At 42.8% G+C, this 24,524-nt stretch overlaps 1 protein-coding gene across 5 annotated transcripts in view; it reads left to right on the forward strand.

Moving 5' to 3' along the window:
- LOC126481181 (Na(+)/H(+) exchanger beta-like) overlaps nucleotides 1-24,524 on the forward strand; it is a 1,115,178-nt gene that overhangs the window by 816,415 nt on the left and 274,239 nt on the right. For all 5 annotated transcript variants that reach the window (XM_050104755.1, XM_050104758.1, XM_050104760.1 and 2 more), the window contains one exon: nucleotides 17,773-17,812. The gene's annotated coding sequence lies outside the window, so the exon portion shown is untranslated. The remainder of the gene's footprint in view (nucleotides 1-17,772; nucleotides 17,813-24,524) is intronic.

Genomic DNA, 24,524 nt, shown 5'->3' on the forward strand with positions numbered 1-24,524 from the left:
TCAAAACACTCTGGAGTCTGTCTAGACCTGTTGATTTAAATATGTTCAGTTCGTTGTTCCATTATGATTCATGACACGACAGCGATAACACATTATGATCGTACGTTGCGGCGTGACCGCCTTGTTAGGGATAAATTTTATCGATAGAAAAGATTCAAGGTAAACTTCTGTACAAAATATTTATTTTGTCAACGGCAGCTGAAATAAATGTTTGCGAAGTTTGGCGAGTGTAACTCCATTCGTTCAAAATAATAAACATTCACCATAACTTACCCTCACTTCTTTGCTTCATTGCAACTGAAGTTTTCTTAAGTGAAAACGGGCCAGAGAACACCATGGTTCTCGAATGAAGTGAAAAGTCATTATTGTTTCAGCTGTACAATATTTACGTCAAAGACGGCTGCTCAAGGTCTTACATCATACCTGCCCTCCCACGCGATTTCTCTCGGCTCTTATATACTCTTACTAACAATTGATGTACTGTTGCGTATCGTAAATTCGCTAATTAAAATTACAGAAGTTGTAGATAATTAGACAAAATGTTATTAACCTGTGATTAGAGCTGAAATGCATGGAATGTGATATAAAGACAATTGCCTATCTCTTGTTTTCGCGGAAAAATAAGTGAAATGGTCCGAATAAAAGATGCTGATTACATTTTTTTTTTTTTTTAAATTACACTGGAACTATATTATCCCAAGTATTCCTACTACATTTGCTGTTCCATATATGAGTCTATTATTTTTTAGTGTGAACAGAATTTCAATATATGATTCATCGGCTCAGATAAACACTTCGTTTGCACTTTTAATGTGGTTTAGTTTTATGAATTACAGTAATTACGAGGTAATTGGATGTTGTTTAAGTTAGCCAATAACACAGCAAGCTGACAGTGTGATAAACAGAGTTGTTTCAAGTTTCAAACATTGTAATTACAGTATATACTCTTTTGTTAGTCAGTTGTTCATAAATGAAAAGCCGGCCGAAGTGGCCGAGTGGTTCTAGGCGCTACAGTCTGGAACTGCGCGCCCGCTACGGTCGCAGGTTCGAATCCTGCCTCGGGCATGGATGTGTGTGATGTCCTTAGGTTAGTAAGGTTTAAGTAGTTCTAAGTTCTAGGGGACTTATGACCTCAGCAGTTGAGTCCCATAGTGCTCAGAGCCATTTGAACCATTTGAACCATAAATGAAAACCCATAATTTCAGTTAAAGGAATTGACAATACATGCTGGTGTGTGTGAATTCCTAACTAACCAAACTGCTTAGGTCATCGGTCCGTAGAATTACACACTACTTAAACTAACTCAACCTAACTTATGCTAAGAACAACACACGCACACACACACACACACACACACACACACACACACACACACACACACACACCCATGCCCGAGGAAGGACTCGAACCTCCGGCGGGAGGGAATACATGCTCCTACCAGTGGATGGAAGTGATATTAAGTGAGTACTTTGATATAAAGTTGTTGAAAATTGCGTACAGAGACTGAAGATGTGTTTTGTGAAAATATGGCACTTGGAACGTTCCTCATTTCCGCTCTCCATACGTGCAACTTGGTGAGAGAGCCAAGACCAGAGTCCTGCCGTCAAGAGAAGACGTCACGTTACTTATGTGGGTCCTACCTAATTCCACAACAATTAATCACCAAAATCGCATGAAAAATGCGCTGTTACGTTTCAACGTCCACTACGTAATACTGCCAGCTAACAGCTGAGTGGTCGAATGCTCATCTGTTGTCCCAGTTGTTAGTTCAAGCTGCCACCACAGTTACTCCACTGACGCCTCTTATATGCTAAGAATAAAATCAGTCTCGGAACTTTTTGGACGGGCATTGTATACTTTTTTCTATGGTATTTGAAATAGCCTTCGTAGAGAACTTCAGTGACGTAACATGCGTGTAACTTGATCTAACATTAACACCGCCTCAAACCTCTGTCTCGCCATCAGGATAAAAGGCCCACAAACGTCTTCCTCACTTTACGAAACTTAAGCAAACACGTAAGTGTAGGCCTCGTTAGTGAATTTATAGATGACTATCGTACCAAATGCACAGAATATTGATCTTGAGCATCGATCATGCTATAAAGCGGTTCTGGACAACCAATACATAACGGGTAATTTGATCTGGAATCGCCGTAGCACAGGAAGTTCTTATACACCATTTCACGATTCCAGGAGTTGTCGACATATCCTTGTAGAATTTTCTTTGTAGAGTTTTCATATTCATACAAGTGGTTCTCTTTTCTCCGAAGGTCTCTTAAATGTACTGTAGGCAGTACCTGTCTTACCCCTAGCGGTACATGCCTCTATATCCTTGCATTTGTCCTCTAGCCATCCCTGCTTAGCCATTTTGCACTTCTTGTCGATCTCATTTTTGAGACGTTTGTATTCCTTTTTGCCTCTTTCCTTTACTGCTGTTTTATATTTTCTCCTTTCATCAATTAAATTCAATATCTCTTCTGTTACTCAAGGATTTCTACTAGTCCTCTTTTTTTTACCTACTTGATCCTCTGCTGCCTTTACTATTTCATTTCTCAAAGCTATTCATTCTCCTTCTACTATATTTCTTTCCCCCGTTCTTATCAGTCGTCCCCTGTTGCTCTCTCTGAAACTCTCTACAACCTCTGGTCCTTTCAGTTTATCCAGGTCCCACATCCTTAAATTCCCACCTCTTTGCAGTTTCTTCAGTTTTAATCTACTGTTCATAACCAATAAATTGTTGTCAGAGTCCACATCTGCCCCTGGAAATGTCTTACAATTTAAAATCTGGTTCCTAAATCTCTGTCTTAGCATTATATAATCTATATGAAACCTTCCAGTGTCTCCAGTCCTCTTCCACGTATACAGCCTTCTTTCATGATTCTTGAACCAAGTGTTAGCTATGATTAAATTATGCTCTGTGCAAAATTCTACCAGGCGGCTTCCTCTTTCATTCCTTGCCCCATTCCATATTCACCTACTACTTTTCCTTCTCTTCCCTTTCCGACTATTGAATTCCAGTCCCCCACCACTATTAAATTGTGGCCTCCCTTCACTATGTGAATAATTTCTTTTATCTCATCATACGGTTCTTCAATCTCTTCGACATCTGCGGAGCTAGTTGGCATATAAAGTTGCATTTCTGTAGTAGGTGTGGGCTTCGTGTCTACCTTTGCTACAATAATGCGTTTATTATGCTGTTCGTAGTAACTTACCACCGCTCTTGTTTTCTTATTCATTATTAAAACTACTCCTCCATTATCCCTATTTGATTTTGGATTTATAACCCTTTATTCACCTGACCAGAAGCCTTGTTTCTCCTGCCACCGAACTTCACTAATTCCCACTATATCTAGCTTTAACCTATCCATTTCCCTTTTTAAATTTTCTAACCTACCTGCCCAATTAAGGGATCTGACATTCCACACTCCGATCCGTAGAACGCCAGTTTTCTTTCTCCTGATAATGACGTTCTCTTGAGTAGTCCCCGCCTGGAGATCCGAATGGGGGACTATTTTACCTCCGGAATATTTTACCCAAGAAGACGCCATCATCACTTAATCATATAGTAAAGCTGCATGCCCTCGGAAAAATGCCGTTTTGGTTAATGTTACAAGGCCAGATGAATCATCCAGACTGTTGCCCCTGCAACTACTGAAAAGGCTGCTGCCCCTCTTTAGGAACCACACGTTTGTCTGGCCTCTCAACAAATTCCTCTCGATTGTGGTTGCACCTACCGTACGGCTGTCTGTATCGCTGAGGCACGCAAGGCTCCCCACCAACGGCAAGGTCCATGTTTCATTGGAAGGAGTATATGACCGCATATATATATAGGTGTATATGACACAAAATAAGGGTGAAAACCGTTGAATTTAAGTGGTGCGATGGTTTATAACCGGAACCTTCGACCACGTCACCATTCAGTACATTCTCCAATACCCATTCGGACCCCATACCCACAACACAGTTACTTTTCTGTCTTCCATTTCTGTACGACGTAAGCGGCGAGGTTCCGGTGAGGTTGGTATATCCTTGTTTTGTTCATGATATCGCAGGAATGGTTCAAATGGCTCTGAGCACTATGGGACTTAACAGCTATGGTCATCAGTCCCCTAGAACTTTGAGAACTACTTAAACCTAACTAACCTAAGGACATCACACAACACCCAGTCATTACGAGGCAGAGAAAATCCATGACCCTGCCGGGAATCGAACCCGGGAACCCGGGCGCGGGAAGCGAGAACGCTACCGCACGACCACGAGCTGCGGACATAACGCAGGAACTGCTGCAAAGTAACACATTCAATAACATCGTCAATAGCATGTTTGCGATGTTTCTTTGGGGTAAATACTTCAGTTCCATTAATCTCCATACGATCAATATTTTCTGAGTTACGTATTTTCCGTCTCCTCTGCCACTGCTTTCCTCTTCTCATCACTAGTAAAATTCGACGATCGGATCGGGCAGTACACCCGAGAACCACGTAAGTTAATTTTGTTAACAGCAAGATTCCGCTACCAGATAGCAATACGCAGTAGTTTCACTGGAGCGTGGCTGCACCTAGCCACATAAGCAAGACAGCACCCGTTACTGCAGCGCTATGAGTCACTTTGCAGAGCAAAACGTGATGGCCACCAGCAATAAACAGCGTAGATTCCACGGCGAGGGGTAGTGCGATTCCGCTACGATCGTTAGGCGAGGAGCACCAAGTGCACATTGAGCTAACGATGCAGCACACCGGAGATAACACAAGCAAAGGGACATCAGTAAAAGCGCTGTCTCTATCGTGGAAACAGTAGGCGAACAGCATTTGCTCGTTTGGATTTCATTCGCAGGCGCTGGCTGTTTTCCTGCGAACCATCAAAGGAAACTCGCGTGCTCTCGTGTTTGGCGCTCGCAGCATGGTGCATTCACCTGCTGGTCAGTGCGCGAACTGCTTTTATTACCAAACGTAGGTTACGTGAGCGACGGAGTGTTCAGAAGAGTATGTACTGTCCCAGTGCAAGAACACAGATATCGTAGTTCTTGTGGGATCCAATACATCTATAGCAAAAAATACCGGACACTATAAATTAGCTTGTAGACAGTTACCGTAGCACTCGAAGGTCCAACAGGATACATGCAAAAGATGATAACGTAATTACTTTTTCCCATCAGGCTGGAACTTAGAGAAGAGACACATGAATTTGTATTTGTTTTTGTTAAAAAGGGACAGACCAATAAATTTCCATGAAAGTAAGCAAATACCAATATGTAATAACTAAAAGAACCTCGCTTCCTCTGGTCATTTTTTTCATTTATGTTCTGAATAGGAAAAAAGTGCACTTAATCATCTCACTTGAAAATCATTTAACTTATTCAAACTATATTCTTAGAAATTACATTTGGCGTTTTGCTTTCAGGTAAAAAGACGACTACATCTTGTGCTATCCTAGTTATCCATGCAAGAAACACGATTCTTTCAAATTCCCTTTTGTGCTTTGTTGGTATGCTGTACGCTAATCGTACCGGAAAATGGAGCCATTTCAAAACTAATTTAGTTGAAATGTGTAGAATTCGTGGTGTAAATACTGACTTGCCTTTTCCTTCTTCAGTTAATAATTTGGCATTTATGATATTTAGAAGCTTTTTGTGAGGGTGTAAAGGGAACATTAGTGAATATAGGAATCCTGTTGGGAAGTTTACGCTTTCGTCTTGGTGTATCATTGTATTATTGTATCTTGTCCTCGTATCATGAACTATGTCACTTTTTGTTGCTACAACTATTCGCTCACCCAACCATTCTTTGCTTATGTAGTTCTTCTGTTTGATCGGACACACTCTCTCGATGAGTTATTCCTCCTATCGTAACTACATTGCATCACTCGTCGATTAAGACGATTTTGTCGAAATTCGGGTCAGTGCGATATGGGCCATTCTGATTTATATTCTAGAACGTTTGAAAATATTCAATAACATTCCAAAAAATTCCTAAAAGGTTCAAATGGTTCAAATGGCTCTTAGTACTATGGGACTTGACGTCTGAGGTCGTCAGTCCCCTAGAACTTAGAACTACTTAAACCTAACTAACCTAAGGACATAACACACATCCATGCCCGAGGCAGGATTCGAACCTGCGACCGTAGCGGGCGCGCAGTTCCAGACTGTAGCGCCTAGAACCGCTCGGCCGATATCCTAAAAGGTCGAAGCATTATAGAATATAGGGCTTTACACACGTAGAAGAACTCAAGAAGGTTTTTTTTGACGTATTACAAGTGCTCCATATGTGTCCCTCTGCTGATTCTGAAGATATCAAATCGATAATTGAGTTCGTCCCACATTCGATGCAGTATATCCCCATCAAATTGTTCAAAAGCACTGTTGTGCGAGCTCGCAGTTCTATTATGCTTGCTGGCGGAGACGTGTAAACATTGAATCTTTCACATAATCCCCACACAAAAGAAATCGCATGAGATTAGGTCAGGAGAGCGTAGAGGCCATGACATTAATTGATGACCATCAGCCCCAGCACGACTTATCAACTGGTTTCTTATTTTTTTATTTCTTTTGTTTAAAAATTTATGAACGTCATGATGAAAATGAAGTGGAACACTATTCTGTTGGTAGATGAAGTCCGCATTGTCGGTCTCCAGTTATGGCCTGAGCCAGTTTTCCAGCATGTCCGGATACTCGTGTCCTGAAACGGTCTTATCGCAGGAGAAAAAGGGTGCGTAAAACGTGAGACTGCACAGAACAAACCAGCTTTTGCTGAATCTCGAATGCGCTGCACAAAAGCAGGGGGCATTCTCTGTCCCGCAGATTTGCACATTGTGCCTGTTTACTGTCACATTCACAAAAGAATGTAGCTTCATCACTGAAAATGAGTTTCTAATTTTTCCTCTTCTGTTACAACCGTCCCGAAAATTCAAAGCGTCTTACTTTGTCTCCGTGAGTCAGGACTTGTAGCATCTGCAAACGGTAAGGCTTCAGCTTCAGTCGTTTCCTTAAGATCTTCCAAACGATTTGTTATGGTATGCTCTGGTCTTTGTTTGATCTGTTCGTCGACATCTGCGTACTGCCGCGCGGAGTGGCCGCGCGGTTTGAGGCGCGGTGTGTGTGTGTGTGTGTTGTTCTTAGCATAAGTTAGTTTATGTAGTGTGTAACTCTAGGGACCGATGACCTCAGCAGTGTGGTCCCTTAGGAATTCACACACATGTGAACATGTGGGCTGAATGTGAAACTTGCCCGCATGCTGTCTACCGTTTCTTCACTCACTGCCGACCCATTGATTTCCTCTTGCAGCGACATCCTGAATTTTTAAACTGTGCACCATAGCCGAATGGAGTTGGCAGTTGGTGGCTCTTGAGTCAACCTCGCTCTGAAGTGTCGTTGTACTGTTACGGCAGACTGGTACACTTCAAGCACAACATACGCTTTCTCGGTGCTTGTCGCCATCTTGTCTAAGTGCTCACTGCTACGCTCTCATGGCAGAAATCAGAAGTCTAGCTGCGACAATACAAAACTTTTTGCATTTTGCTACACAAGTGTTGAGTTTTTTGACAATATGTCAATTAGTGTAGTTGCAATGAATTTATGATATCGCTTCAATAATTTACAATGACGTCTGATGTATGTGTGTGTGTCTACTGTAAAATATTAGAAATAGTTCATTTGTGATTTACGCTGTAACTGTAAAATATAAATGTACATTGACATATTCAGAATCAGACTACAAAGCGTTCGAAGGAAAAATGAGGAAATAAATACACTGAAGAGCCAAAGAAACTGGTACACCTGCCTAATAGCGTGTGGGTCCCCGCGAGCACACGACATGGCACGGACTCCACTAATGTCGGAAGTAGTGCTGGAGGGAATGGACACCACGAATCCTGCAGGGCTGCCCGTAAGTCCATAATAGTACGAGGGGTGAAGATCTCTTCTGAACTGCACGTTGAGGCATCCCAGATGTGCTCAGAATATTCATGTCTGGGGAGTTTGGTGGCCAGCGTAAGTGTTTAACCTCAGAAGAGTGTTCCTGGAGCCACTCTGTAGCAGTTCTGGACGTGTGAGGTATCGCATTGTCATGCCGGAATTGTCCAAGTCCGTCGGAATGCACAATGGACATGAATGGATGCAAGTGATCAGACAGGATGCTTACGTACGTGTCACCTGTCAGAGTCGTATATAGACGTATTAGGGGTCCCATGTCACTCCAACTGCCCACGCTCCACACCATTACAGAGCCTCCACCAGCTTGATATGCAAGGTCCATGGATTCACGATGTTGTCTCCAAACCCGTACACGTCCATCCGCTCGATACTACTTGAAACGAGACTCGTCCGACCAGTCCAATGTCGATACTGACGGGTCCAGGCGAGGCGTGCAGTCATCAAGGGTACACGAGTGGGCCTTCGCTCCGAAAGCCCATATCGACGATGTTTCGTTGAATGGTTCGCATGCTGACACTTGTTGATGACCCATCATTGAAATCTGCAGCAGTTTGCGGAAGGGTTGCACTTCCGTCACGTTGAACGATTCTCTTCAGTCGTCGTTGGTCTCGTTCTTGCAGGATCTTTTTTCCGGCCGCAGTGATGTCGGAGATTTGATATTTTACCCGACTGTCGTACGGGAAAATCCCCATTTCATCGCTGCCTTGGAGATACTGTGTTCCATCGCTCATGCGCTGACTCTTGTTCAAAGTCGCTTAAATCTTGATAACCTGCCATTGTAGCAGCACTAATCGATCTAACTACTGCGCCTGACACTTGTCTTATAAAGGCGTTGCTGACCGCAGCGCCGTATTCTGCCTGTTTACATATCTCTTTATTTGAATACGCATGCCTACACCAGTTTCTTTGGCGCTTCAGTGCAAATGAACAAAGGTGAAAGCTTAGTGATGGGCGCACTACCTAGGCGTGATTCACGTTTGCGTAAAAATTCAGACAAATACTTTTCATCCAAACCATTTTCCTCTCTTTTCTACCCGAATAACACACGTTTGCGTCGCGGCTAGAGCTACCGTTGTATCCAATGAATCCTGCTTGCCAATTACTGGCACACAAAAAAAGATTCCGGCGCGGTCAATTTTTCTCCTCTAGGGGACTGGGTGTTGTCTTGTGTTGTCCTTACATTCGTATTGTCATAACTGACATTACACTGTTCAGAAGACTGAATGGGCACGACCAGAAAGCCAATACATTGAAAAATAAATGTCAGAGTATTCGTAGGGCTGGTGCGGTATGGGCGTTCTCTCGTGTCTTCCATTCCCTGCAGTGCAAATGCTTGTTCACAGGTTCAATCGAATGATAGTGAACACTGGCAAATTGTCTGCGACTGTTCGTTTGCTTCCATTCCTTCCGGTGAAAACGAACCTTAATGAATAGAACAAAGACCAGTCCAAGTTGTAAATATTTAATTTTTCATTCGATGACTAGTTTCGGGCCAAGACCCATTCTCAGACCAACATAATAAAGTCGAAAATGGCATTTCCGAAGATATCAACAAAATGTGTAAAACACATTCAAAGTGCATACAGATAACTACTGAAAAATAAATGTCAGAGCGTTCATAAGGTTATCTATATGCACTGTGAATGTACATTGCACATTTTGTTGACATCTTCGGAAATGCCATTTTCGACTTTGTTATGTTGGTTTGAAAATGGGCCTCGGCCCGAAACTAGTCATCGAATGAAAAATAAAATATTTGCAACTTGGACTGGTTTTTCGTTCTCTTGATTAACAGAAGTTGCTGACCCAAGTTACTCCAGCATGCTGGAAGTTCGAAACTTAAAGAGATAGAGAGGCTTAAGCCCGCTTTCAGTGAGGGATTTTCTGGCCGAAATCGACTAATCGAACTCCGTGCGCCTTTCAGTTCTGCGCGTAAATCGGCAACCAACCACGACACGAGTGTGTCTACGATGTCAATAATCTATAGATTGTGTCGAGTGTGGAGTTCTATAGCGGAGTCTGCTAACATCGGAAGTTAAACTGTTCTGGCCGACGTCACTCCTGTTACAGAATTTGGGTTTTGTGCTTTCGTCTTATCTTAATCTTTTTTGTGTTGTTTGCTTTGTTTTCGTGACACATTGAAAAATTACACAAGGTCATGGTATTTTTTTCCTTCCAGCGTTCTCTTACGAGAGAGACAACATACACTGCAAGAGAAAAAGCCGACACACGACGATTATAACGGATATCACTTGATGTGAGGTGCACGTACAGACAAGCAAATGATTACACTTTCAGAAAAAAAACGATGATTAATTCAAGACAGAGAGCTTCACAAATTCAGCAAGTCAATAACGCGTCCGTCCACCTCTGGCCCTTATGCAAGCAGTTTGTCATTGATTGACAGAGTTGTTGGAAGTCCTGCTGACGGATATCGTGCCAGTTGACACGTCAGATCGTCAAAGTCGCGAGCCGGTCGTAGGACTCTGCCCATAATGCTCCAAACTTTCTCAACTGGGGAGAGATCCGGAGACATTACTTCCCAAGTATGGCTTGGCAACCACGAAAACAAGCAGTAGAAACTTTCGTGTGTGCGGGCGGGGGCTACCATGCTGAAATACAGGCTGGTCTATTGATCGTGACCGGGCCAAATATCTCACTAAATAAGCGTCAAACGAAAAAACTACAAAGAACGAAACTTGTCTAGCTTGAAGGAGGAAACTAGATGGCGCTATGGTTGGCCCGCTAGATGGCGCTGCCATAGGTCAAACGGATATCAACTGCGCTTTTTAAAAATAGGAACCCATATTTTTTATTACACATTCGTGTAGTACGTAAAGAAATATGAATGTTTTAGCTGGACCACTATTTTCGCTTTGTGATAGATGGCGCTGTAATAGTCACAAACATATGGCTCACAATTTTAGACGAACAGTTGGTAACAGGTAGGTTTTTTAAATTAAAATACAGAACGTAGGTACGTTTGAACATTTTATTTCGGTTGTTCCAATGTGATACGTGTACCTTTGTCAACTTATCATTTCTGAGAACGGATGCCGTTACAGCTTGATTACCTGTAAATACCACATTAATGCAATAAATGCTCAAAATGATGTCCGTCAACCTCGATGCATTTGGCAATACGTGTAACGACATTCCTCTCAACAGCGAGTAGTTCGCCTTCTGTAATGTTCGCACATGCATTGACAATGCGCTGACGCATGTTGTCAGGCGTTGTCGGTGGATCACGATGGCAAATATCCTTCAACTTTCCCCACAGAAAGAAATCCGGGGACGTCATTTCCGGTGAACGTGCTGGCAATAGTATGGTGCTTCGACGACCAATCCCCCTTTCATGAAATATGCTATTCAATACCGCTTCAACCGCATGCGAGCTATGTGCCGGACATCCATCATGTTGGAAGTACATTGCCAATCTCTCATTCAGTGAAACAACGTGTAGTAACATCGGTAGATCATTACGTAGGAAATCAGCATACATTGCACCATTTAGAGTGTCATCGATAAAATTGGGGCCAATCATCCTTTCTCCCATAATGCCGCACCATACATTAACCCGCCAAGGTCGCTGATGTACCACTTGCCGCAGCCATCGTGGATTTTCCGTTGCCCAGTAGTATATATTATGCCGGTTTACGTTACCGCTGTTGGTGAATGACGCTTCGTCGCTAAATAGAACGCGTGCAAAAAATCTGTCATCGTCCCGTAATTTCTCTTGTGCCCAGTGGCAGAACTGTACACGACGTTCCAAGTCGTCGCCATGCAATTCTTAGTGCACAGAAATATGGTTTGGGTGCAATCGATGTTGATGTAACATTCTCAACATTGACATTTTCGAAATTCCCCAATCTCGCGCACTTTGTCTGCTACTGATGTGCGAATTAGACGCGACAGCACCTAAAAAACCTACTTGGGAATCATCATTTGTTGCAGGTCGTAGTTGACGTTTCACATGTGGCTGAACATTTCCTGTTTCCTTAAATAACGTAACTATCCGGTGAACGTTCCGGACACTTGGATGATGTCCAGGATACGGAGCAGCATACATAGCACACGCGCGTTGGGCATTTTGATCACAATAACCATACATCAACACGATATCGACATTTTGGTAAACGGTCCATTTTAACACAGGTAATGTATCACGAAGCATATACCGTTCGCACTGGCGGAATGTTACGTGATACCACGTACTTATATGTTTGTGACTATTACAGCGCCATCTATCACAAAGCGACAAAAGTGGTCCAACTAAAACATTCACATTTCTTCTGTTTTAAAAAACGCAGTTGATATCCGTTTGACCTATGGCAGCGCCATCTAGCGGGCCAACCATAGCGCCATTTGGTTTCCCCCTTCAAGCTAGACGAGTTTCGTTCTTTGTAGTTTTTTCGTTTGATGTTTGTTTCGTGAGCTATTTGGCCCGGTCACTATCAATGGACCACCCTGTATAAACCCAGGGTCGCTTGACATGGAGAGCTACATAACGGGGCGCAGAATGTCGTCGACATACCACTGTGCAGAAAGAGCTCCACGGATGACAAGTGCAGGGCAACCCAGACCATCACTCCAGGTTTTCAGGCCCTGCAGGGGGCGACATCCAGTTTGGTATCCCACCGCTGCCCGGCGCCACCAGACACGCCTCGGCCATGAGTATCACTGAGTGGAGTAGAACTGTCTTCAGTGGTGAGTCCCACTTTGAACTGAGCCCCAGTGACCACCGAAGACGTGTCTGGTGGCGCCCTGGACTGCAGTGGATTACCAACATGACTGTCGCGCGCCATACGGCCCGACAGTCTGGGCTGCCGTTTATTTTCATTACAGAATCCCTTAGGTTATCATTCGTCGCACCCTTGCAGCACAGCGGAACGACGACGATAATTTAATCGCCTCTTCTTGGCAAGCCACCCTGGGCTCACATTTAAGGGAGACAATGCCCGCCATCAAACGAAATTTCTACTGCTTTTCTTCCTGCTTGCCAGAACCTGCTTTGGCGGGCAGAGTCGGCGGATCCTTCTCAATTATGAACGTATGGAGCACTATGGGCCGGTCCCTCCAAACAGCTCGGCAATTTGCCTATTTAACGCGCCAGTTGGGCACAATTTGTCATGACATCTACATCTACATCTACATCCATACTCCGCAAGCCACCTGACGGTGCGAGGCGGAGGGTACTTTGAGTACCTCTATCGATTCTCCCTTCTATTCCAGTCTCGTATTGTTCCCAGAAAGAAAGATTGTCGGTATGCCTCTGTGTGGCCTCTAATCTGTCTGATTTTATCCTCATGGTCTCTTCGCGAGATTTATGTAGGAGGGAGCAATATACTGCTTGACTCCTCGGTGAAGGTATGTTCTCGAAACTTCAACAAAAGCCCCTACCGAGCTACTGAGCGTCTCTGTTGCAGAGTCTTCCACTGGAGTTTATCTATCATCTCCGTAACGCTTTCGCGATTACTCAATGATCCTGTAACGAAGCGCGCTGCTCTCCGTTGGATCTTCTCCATCTCTTCTATCAACCCTGTCTGGTACGGATCTCACACCAGTGAGCAGTATTCAAGCAGTGGGCGAACAAGTGTACTGTAACCTACTCCCTTTGTTTTCGGATTGCATTTCCTTAGGATTCTTCCAATGAGTCTCAGTCTGGCATCTGCTTTACCGACGATCAACTTTATATGATCATTCCATTTTAAACCACTCCTAATACCTACTCCCAGATAACTTATGGAATTAACTGCTTCCAGTTGCTAACCTGCTATATTGTAGCTAAATGATAAAGGATCTCTCTTTCTATGTATTCGCAGCACATTACACTTGTCTACATTGAGATTCAATTGCCATTCCCTGCACCATGTGTTAATTCGTTGCAGATCCTCCTGCATTTCAGTACAATTTTCCATTGTTACAACCTCTCGATATACTACAGCATCATCCGCAAGAAGCCTCAGTGAACTTCCGATGTTATCCACAAGGTCATTTATGTATATTGTGAATAGCAACGGTCCTACGACACTCCCCTGCGGCACACCTGAAATCACTCTTACATTCTCCATTGAGAATGACATGCTGCGTTATGTTATCTAGGAACTCTTCAATCCAATCACACAATTGGTCTGATAGTCCATATGCTCTTACTTTGTTCATTAAACGACTGTGGGGAACTGTATCAAACGCCTTGAGGAAGTCAAGAAACTCGGCATCTACCTGGGAACCCGTGTTATGGCCCTCTGAGTCTCGTGTGGACGAATAGCGCGAGCTGGGTTTCACTCGATCGTCATTTTCGAAACCCATGCTGATTCCTACAGAGTAGATTTCTAGTCTCCAAAGAAGTCATTATACTCGAACATAATACGTGCTCCAAAATTCTACAACTGATCGTCGTTAGAGATATAGGTCTGTAGTTCTGTACATCTCTTCGACGTCCCTTCTTGAACTCGGGGATGACCTGTGCCCTTTTCCAATCCTTTGGAACGCTACGCTCTTCTAGAGACCCCACAGGATAAAACCCAGCAACTCTGTCAATCCCAAGCCGATTAATTGCTTGTAAAAGGGCCAGAGGTGTACCAGTGCATTATTGATACGGTCAGTTTGTGAATCTTACTGTTGAAGAACTTATCTAATTTTTCTGAAATTTTAATCATTTGTTGGCCTGTACATGTACATAACATCTACCGATTTCCGTCCCATTCGTATAACTCCTTCTTAGTGCGTCATTTTTGCCTTACGTATGTGACGAAAAACATTATTTTCTACCTTGTTTGGCAGTTAGCAAGAAGACAATACACGAAGGGTAAAGCAAAAAGGCGTTACTTACTGCGGTCCAGATATTGTTTGATGTGTTTGGAAGTACATAGTTTCTCGAGCAAATAATTGTATGTCTTCTGCAATGAGTGTATGACACATGTTCTATTCTTTCAGTTCTGAGGAGTGCAAAGAATTTTCCACAAGATCTCTGACGAGAATTTCACTGTGGTAGCTAATAAATTCTGTTATCATTGCTGGTTCCTACATTTCGTTACTACATTTCCATATTGTCGTAAAAGGGGTAGTTCATGAGCTCACATTCACTGTTGAGGTGCCAAACTGCACAGCGGGCAGCTCTCACGACACACGTGATTCTGACGTTAAGTCAGTACAGGAATAAAACGCCAGGGGCGCTGCAGTAGACTTACTTGTCTCGAGTAGTCAACAGAGACAAAAAGTCGATCGTGCAAACGGGGCCTTAGAGAAATCTGCGTGGTACGCCCGTGTTTAAATTCCGGTATCCGAGCCGGAAAGAGGGGTCGGTGGGTGCAGGCAGACGGTGGCCCGGCCTTCCTGGAAGCGTGTACCCCGCGCTCGCACCTCCTACGGGATTCATTAGCGGCCGCGGGACGGGTTTTAAACATACGCCTCGCTTTATGACATCATTACTCTCACATCCGCAGCCGGTTCTCGGAAAACAGACGAGTTGGACCGCGGGGTAATACAGAATTCAACAGAGGGCCGCAAGCGAACAGCAGGAAAAGGCAGTCACCGGCTTCAAACGCAGGTGGCAAACCATAACCGATGAAGACTGGACTGCCTTGTCTTTCAGAGGTCGTCCTGTCGTGTTGACTCAGTGTTTGGATTTAAAGAATGAATAGTCTAAAGGACTCTGCTACACATTTATCGGATGGTGTGGTGTGTACACGCTTTGCATTTCTTTGTCGATAGTGTAATACAATGATTAATTCGTTTTCTTATTTATGCGCTTTGTGTCTTCCAGGATTCGTCTAATCGGCGTTTGATATCAGGCACTTGCTGTTTGCGTATTTATTACCACATTTTTGCTAGGTCACTTCCTTTTCTTTGTGTCTATTCGCTACAAATTTTGCAATTGATTTTAAACTGTCTCGCCATTGAGCTACAGGCTCCAAGTTTTAAGCATTTCTCACAGGTGGATGACAATATAATATTAACTCGCTTTATCGTCTGTCTGATCCATAGCGGAGGCGTTGGTGATGAAAAGGGTTGGTAACGCCTGACTTGTCAGCTGCTCCGCAGGACTGGCGTGATATGCGGGCAGTGTATTGTCGGAATCCGTTCCAGATGGAATGCCAATGGACAGAGAAAGGAGGAAGAGGATATGGACATCGCGTTCTTGTCTGTCTCTGTCTGTTTGGTACAGTTCATTTCAAATTAACTTTCTGATGAGCTAAAGACCTGAAATTTTAGTAACTCAGAAATGGATGACAATGCAATATTAACTCGTTTTGTAGTGTAGTAGGTGGCGGAGGGTGCTTTGTTTACCATTATCATTTCCCAATCAGCTAGAGACCTCAAACATTCACTGTAGCCCAGAATTGGATGACAATGCACTATTATTCGCTAGCTTGTGTGCTGTATAATTGGGAGTACTTCTGTGCACCCACCTTTACTGGGGAAAATGATTGCTGATAAGCCTCCATATGAACTCGAACCTCACTAATTTTTATCTTCACGATCTTTTCGTAACATACACCCAGGAGAAATCTATACAAGGTGTGATAAAAAAGGAACGGAAATTTTTATTTTTCTTAACAAATCGTTGTTTATTTATCAACATCAACTTTGTCCCCTTCAAAATAATCCCCCTCATATATAATACACTTTTGCCAGTGCTCTTTCCAATCTCGGAAGCACTTCTGGATCTCACTTTTCGTTATGGTGTTCACCTCCTTCAGCGATTCTTTTTTTATATTTTCAACGGTAGCAAAACGACGACCTTTCTTGGTCTTCTTCAGCCTTGGGATTAGAAAAAAGTAGCAGGGGCCATGTCCATCAAATATGATGGCTGCGACAATAAAACAATTTTGCTTTATTGCCAAAAAATTGCTAACAAGCATTGAGATTTGAGCGGGCCCATTATAGTCATGCAATTTCCAAGAGTGGTTTTGCCACAATTCTGGTCGTTTTCTTCAGATTGCTTCTCGCAAACGGCGCTAACTTCCAGGTAATGGTCTTTATTTACCTAAGATCACAATGCAGGAGCTAATGATCCACTATCCCATTGTAATAAAAAAAAACTGCGTGAAAAACCTTCGCATGTGATCGAACCTGTCGAATTTTTTGGGTCTTGGCTGTCCAGGTATTTTCCATTGGAAGATGCGTCCTTTATTTCGAGGTCATACCCGTATACCCGTCTTTAGTCACCTGTTACAATCTTCTTTAGAACTTTTGGATAGTTGTCGACTCTAGTCAGCCATACCTGAGCGATATCTGCGAGGCGTCTTCTTGGTCGAAATTGAACAATTTCTGAGGCAACTTTCAAACTTGGTTACTACATGTTTCATGCCCAAGACTTCCGAAGAAATTGCTTGCGAACAGCGAATAATGCAAATTCTTTGATGCATCTTTTTCGAAAGTAAAATTCGCTTAGCACTCGAAAACATGTATAACATTTTCGACTGTCAACAGTGAACTAAATATTCAAAATAGCTGAAAATACAAACATACGTCAGGAACATGTGTACCAACTGAAATGGCCTTTCTTTAGTGGCGGCAGGAATTCATGGAAGGGCAAAGCGTTTGCAATGGAGTGAAGCGAAAAGCCGGTTAACAAGAACCAATAATCATAGAGCGCCAGAAGGCCTTATAAATTTGCTTTAAAATTTATCCCCTTTTTATAAAAAAATGTGTGTGAAATTCTGCTCCTACAGTAAACACCTAGACCTTAACACCAAGTAAAATCTTAAAATGTCTTCATCCCTTCTTAGAACCAAAAGTTATTCACATTTGATTAAAATGTACTAATAATGCTCATAAATTAAGTAAGCATTTCGTTTTCGCAGATTCAGTAATTAATAATATTGTTTCTCCTGTTTCAGAGATATAAAATATCAACGTACGAGACAGATTGTTTATAAGGTAAGAGGAAGTACTATATTTCTTTCAGTTAAATTGTCAGTAGTGCTAATTACTATGTAGTAAGAGAAAAAATATTTTGGAAAAAGCTAAAGACACTAAGGTGCCGAAGCACGTTGATGAAGATCAGAAAGATTTCTCTATTAGTTTAAATAAGAGCATGCCACTGTCGTCTAGACTGGAGTCTCTAGTTTTGGAAGTATTTCCCTAGAAAGTTCAAGTAATATGTTAGCGTTTCTTTCATTCCTTCCATTCACTTCATTCTTGTTGCTATTGCCCAATTATCAGCATAGCAAAATTTTCTGGATTTTGATGTGGATAAGTCATCAAAGTAGCACCGAGCGGGGTAGCGCAGTGGTTAGCACACTGTACTCGCATTCGGGAGGACGACGGTTCAAACCCGTGTCCAGTGGGATGGTTATTTCGAAAGGAAACGGTCGCTTTCCTTCTCCATCCTTCCCTAACCCGAGCTTGTGCTCCGCCTCTAATGACTTCTTTGTCGACGGGACGTTAAACACCAACGTCCTCCTCCTCCAGCAAAGTAGGAGAGGAAACGACTGGAGCTGAAACTGAACCGTCGAGAAGGCAGTTATTGAGTTTCTTCAGGTCGCTCAGTGAATTACCCAGGACAACATGAAAAATCGTATTATTCAAAATATTGTCGCCTAATATGACAGTTATTTTACAGAGTATTTCACGGAGGAGTTTGTAGAGCAGTTCTTGTTTCCAGACAGTATTGTATGCTGCAGAGTGGCCAATGAATGTAACTAATGTTTGTGGCTTTTCCTGGTGTTGAACTTCTACAAACGCTATCTGATCAAAAGTTTCTGAACAACTATTTGTGGGCATTTATGTAGGGGGTGGGGTGTCCAACCTTCTTCATTATAACGGCTTGAACACTGCTGGAAAGAGTTTCAGTGGGGAATGGGAGGCCGTTCTTCTTCAGGAGTCGAAACTATAGTGGATAGTGATGCTGAACGCTGGGGCCTGAAGCAAAGGCGACATTTTGATTCACTCCAATTGTGTTCCACTGGGTACAGATCTCTGGGCTCTGGGCTGGTCAGTTCATTTCAGGAATGTTACTGTCTACGAATCAGTGCTTCACAGACATTGCTGTATGATAAGGTGCATTGTCATACGAACAATGATGTCTCTGAGGTGCCCTTCTACTGTGTGTGGTACATAATGCTGTAAATGTATTCATGTCCTTCATCAGTCAGCATTTTCTTAAACGCAACAAGGTGATCACAAGCTAATCATAGCATAACACTACCTCCTCAATGTTTCAGTTGGCACTTCACGTGAGAACATGTAAATTTCTCTAGGCATTCACTAAACCAAACCCTTTCATCGGATTGCCGCAAGGTATAGCGTGTTCCATCAGGCCGAAACCCGTTCGTCTGAATGCAACAGGGTACAGTGTGTTTCATCATTGCAAATGACTCTCTTACAGTCATCCGCTGTCCATTGACGTCGCTCTTTACGCCACCTCAAGCGTCTCTTAGCGTTGACTACAGAAACAAGTGCCTTATGAGTAGTTCAAAAATGGTTCAAATGGTTCTGAGCAGTATGGGACTTGACATCTGAGGCCATCAATCGCCTAGAACTTAGAACTACTTTAACCTAACTAACCTAAGGACATCACACACATCCATGCCCGAGGCAGGATTCGAACCTGCGACCGGAGCGGTCGCACGGTTCCAGACTGAAGCGCCTAGAACTGCTCGGCCACTGCGGCCGGCCTTCTGAGTAGTTCCTCGACCATTGTACCCCGTTATTTTTAGCTCCCTACACACAGTCTACAGCTACATCTACGTGATTACTGTGCTATTCACAATAAAGTGCCTGGCAGAGGGTTCAATGAATCACCTTCATGCTGTCTCTCTACCGTTCCACTCTTGGACGGCATGCGGGAAAAACGAGCACTTTCCGTGCGAGCCCTGATTTCTCTTATTTTATCGTGATGATCGTTTCTCCCTATGTAGGTGGGTGCCAACAGAATGTTTTCGCAATCGGAGGAGAAAACTGGTGATTGAAATTTCATGAGAAGACCCCGTCGTAACGAAAAACGCCTTTGTTTTAATGATTGCCACTCCAATTCACGTACCATGGCTGTGGCGCTATCTCCTCTATTTCGCGATAATACAAAACCAGCTGCCCTTCTTTGTACTTTTTCGATGTCATCCGTCAGTCCCCACACCGCACAGCAATACTCCAGAATAGTGTGGATAAGCGTGGTGTAAGCAGTCTCTTTAGTATACCTGTTGCACCTTCTAAGTGTTCTGCCAGTGAATCGCAGTTTTTGGTTTGCTCTACCCACAACATTATCTATGTGATCGTTCCAGTTTAGGTTATTTGTAGCTGTAATCCCTAAGTATATAGTTGAATTTACAGCCCTCAGATTTGTGTGACTTATCGCGTAATCGAAATTTAACTGATTTCTTTTAGTACTCATGTGAATAACTTCACACTTTTCCTTATTCAGGATCAATTGCCACTTTTCACACCATACAGATATCTTATCTAAATCATTTATCAAGTCGTTTTGATCATCTGATGACTTTACAAGACGGTAAATGACAGCATCATCTGCAAACAATCCAAGACGGCTACTCAGATTGTCTGCTATGTCGTTAATATAGATCAGGAACAATAGAGGGCCTATAACACTTCCTTGGGGAACGCCGGATATTACTTCTGTTTTACTGGATGACTTTCCGTCTATTACTACGAACTGTGACCTTTCTGACAGGCTGTGCGGCTGATCCCGGCTAGGTTCGAGTCCTCCCTCGGGCATGGGTGTGTGTGTTTGTCCTTTGAATAATTTAGGTTAAGTAGTGAGTAAGCTTAGGAACTGATGACCTTAGCAGTTAAGTCCCGTAAGATTTGATACACATTTGAACATTTTTTTCTGACAGGAAATCACGAGTCCAATCGCACAACTGACGCGATACTCTGTAGGCACTCAGTTTGATTAGAAGACGCTTGTGAGGAAGGGTGTCGAAAGCCTTCTGGAAATCTAAAAAATGTGCTATATGCACTGCTGGTTGGTCTTTGGAACTGACTTGTGATTCCTTCTGATGATTTCATCCGCTTTACTCGACTGCCCCTGTCCGTCAGTACATAAGGTCTGCCTGGCCTTTGTTTATCTGTAGTTGTGCTAAATACTAGTTGGAGTGATTATTTCATTAACTGTCGTCTGACTCGTGCGTGCATATGTGAAATGCCACACTACTCCTCTCGAGCTGAATGTCTGATAATCCCGGGCAATGATCTGAAAACCGCATCAAAAGAAATGAATCTGACTCTGCGACTTTCAGTTTAAGATCTGGCATTTAGTACAATTTACTGATGCTCCTGACTATTTATAACAACGCATCTGACTTACATGAACTGAATTTGGCACCTGATTTGCATGAATTTAAATTCAGTAGTTCTTCATAACGTATCTGACTTACGTGAATTGAAATTGGTGCTTCTTTCAATCTGCTTTCATAACTCCCAAATTTCAAGGATGAATGGTGCTACTATTTGAAACAACATATTACGTTCAATGAATACCATTTATTTTCACTTCATAAAAATGCACACGGAAACTGATTTAAACGCTGCTGACTATATTAAACATGAAGCATAAGCCTCCCCCCCTCCCCCCCATGAACCATAGACCTTGCCGTTGGTGGGGAGGCTTGCGTGCCTCAACGATACAGATAGCAGTACCGTAGGTGCAACCACAACGGAGGGGTATCTGTTGAGAGGACAGACAAACGTGTGGTTCCTGAAGAGGGGCAGTCTGGATGATTGACTGATCTGGCCTTGTAACATTAACCAAAACGGCCTTGCTGTGCTGGTACTGCGAACGGCTGAAAGCAAGGGGAAACTACAGCCGTAATTTTTCCCGAGGGCATGCAGCTTTACTGTGTGATTAAATGACGATGGGGTCCCCTTGGGTAAAATATTCCGGAGGTAAAATAGTCCCCCATTCGGATCTCCGGGCGGGGACTACTCAAGAGGGCGTCGTTACCAAGAGAAAGAAAACTGGCGTTCTACGGATCGGAGCGTGGAATGTCAGATCCCTTAATCGGGCAGGTAGGTTAGAAAATTTAAAAAGGGAAATGGATAGGTTAAAGTTAGATATAGTGGGAATTAGTGAAGTTCGGTGGCAGGAGGAGCAAGACTTCTGGTCAGGTGAATACAGGATTATAAATACAAAATCAAATAGGGGTAATGCAGGAGTAGGTTTAATAATGAATACGAAAATACGAGTGCGGGTAAGCTACTACAAACAGCATAGTGAACGTATTATAGTGGCCAAGATAGACACGAAGCCCACGCCTACCACAGTAGTACAAGTTTATATGCCAACTAGCTCTGCAGATGACGAAGAAATTGAAGAAATGTATGATGAACTAAAAGAAATTATTCAGGTATTGAAGGGAGACGAAAATGTAATAGTCATGGGTGACTGGAATTCGACAGTAGGAAAAGGGAGAGAAGGAAACGTAGTAGGTGAATATGGATTGGGGCTAAGAAATGAAAGACGAAGCCGTCTGTTAGAATTTTGCACAGAGCATAACTTAATCATAGCTAACACTTGGTTCAAGAATCATAAAAGAAGGTTGTATACATGGAAGAATCCTGGGGATACTAAAAGGATTCAGATAGGTTATATAATGGTAAGACAGAGATTCCGGAACCAGGTTTTAAATTGTAGGACATTTCCAGGGGTAGATGTGGACGCTGACCACAATCTATTGGTTATGAACTGTAGATTAGAACAGAAGAAACTGCAAAAAGGTGGGAATTTAAAGAGATGGGACCTGGATAAACTGAAAGAACCAGAGGTTGTACAGAGTTTCAGAGAGAGCATAAGGGAACAATTGACAGGAATGGGGGAAATAACTACGGTAGAAGACGAATGGGTAGCTCTGAGGGATGTAGTAGTGAAGGCAGCAGAGGATCGAGTAGGTAAAAAGACGAGGGCTAGTAGAAATCCTTGGGTAACAGAAGAAATATTGAATTTAATTGATGAAAGGAGAAAATATAAAAACGCAGTAAATGAAGCAGGCAAAAAGGAATACAAACGTCTCAAAAATGAGATCGACAGGAAGTGCAAAATGGCTAAGCAGGGATGGCTAGAGGACAAATGTAAGGATGTAGAGGCTTATCTCACTAGGGGTAAGATAGATACAGCCTACAGGAAAATTAAAGAGACCTTTGGAGAAAAGAGAGCCACTTGTATGAAAATCAAGAGTTCAGATGGAAACCCAGTTCTAAGCAAAGAGGGGAAAACAGAAAGGTGGAAGAAGTATATAGAGGGTCTATACAAGGGCGATGTACTTGAGGACAATATTATGGAAATGGAAGAGAATGTAGATGAAGATGAAATGGGAGATACGATACTGCGTGAAGAGTTTGACAGAGCACTGAAAGACCTGAGTCAAAACAAGGCCCCGGGAGTATACAATATTCCATTAGAACTACTGACGGCCTTGGGAGAGCCAGTCCTGACAAAACTCTACCATCTGGTGAGCAAGATGTACGAGACAGGCGAAATACCCTCAGACTTCAAGAAGAATATAATAATCCCAATCCCAAAGAAAGCAGGTGTTGACAGATGTGAAAATTACCGAACTATCAGTTTAACAAGTCACAGCTGCAAAATACTAACACGAATTATTTACAGACGATTGGAAAAACTGGTAGAAGCCGACCTCGGGGAAGATCAGTTTAGATTCCGTAGAAACGTTGGAACACGTGAGGCAATACTGACCTTACGACTTATCTTAGAAGAAAGATTAAGGAAAGGCAAACCTACGTTTCTAGGATTTGTAGACTTAGAGAAAGCCTTTAACAATGTTGAATGGAATACTCTCTTTCAAATTCTGAAGCTGGCAGGGGCAGAATACAGAGAGCGAAAGGCTATCTACAATTTGTGCAGAAAGCAGACGGCAGTTATAAGAGTCGAAGGGTATGAAAGGGAAGCAGTGGTTAGGAAGGGAGTTGTAGCCTCTCCCTGATGTTATTCAATCTGTATATTGAGCAAGCAGTAAAGGAAAGAATAGAAAAATTCGGAGTAGGTATTAAAATCCAGGGAGAAGAAATAAAAACTTTGAGGTTGGCCGATGACATTGCAATTCTGTCAGAGACAGCAAAGGACTTGGAAGAGCAGTTGAACGGAATGGACAGTGTCTTGAAAGGAGGATATAAAATGAACATCAACAAAAGCAAAACAAGGATAATGGAATGTAGTCGAATTAAGTCGGGTGATGCTGAGGGAATTAGATTAGGAAATGAGACACTTAAAGTAGTAAAGGAGTTTTGCTATTTGGGGAGCAAAATAACTGATGATGGTCGAAGTAGAGAGAATATAAAATGTAGACTGGCAATGGTAAGGAAAGCGTTTCTGAAGAAGAGAAATTTGTTAACATCGAGTATAGATTTAAGTGTCAGGAAGTCATTTCTGAAAGTATTTGTATGGAGTGTAGCCATGTATGGACGTGAAACATGGACAATAAATAGTTTGGACAAGAAGAGAATAGAAGCTTTCGAAATGTGGTGCTACAGAAGAATGTTGAAGATTAGGTTGGTAGATCACGTAACTAATGAAGAGGTATTGAATAGGATTGGGGAGAAGAGACGTTTGTGGCACAACTTGACTAGAAGAAGGGATCGTTTGGTAGAACCTGTCCTGAGGCATCAAGGGATCACAAAT

This window comes from Schistocerca serialis, chromosome 5 (genome assembly GCF_023864345.2).
Source record: "Schistocerca serialis cubense isolate TAMUIC-IGC-003099 chromosome 5, iqSchSeri2.2, whole genome shotgun sequence".
Lineage (NCBI taxonomy): Eukaryota > Metazoa > Arthropoda > Insecta > Orthoptera > Acrididae > Schistocerca > Schistocerca serialis.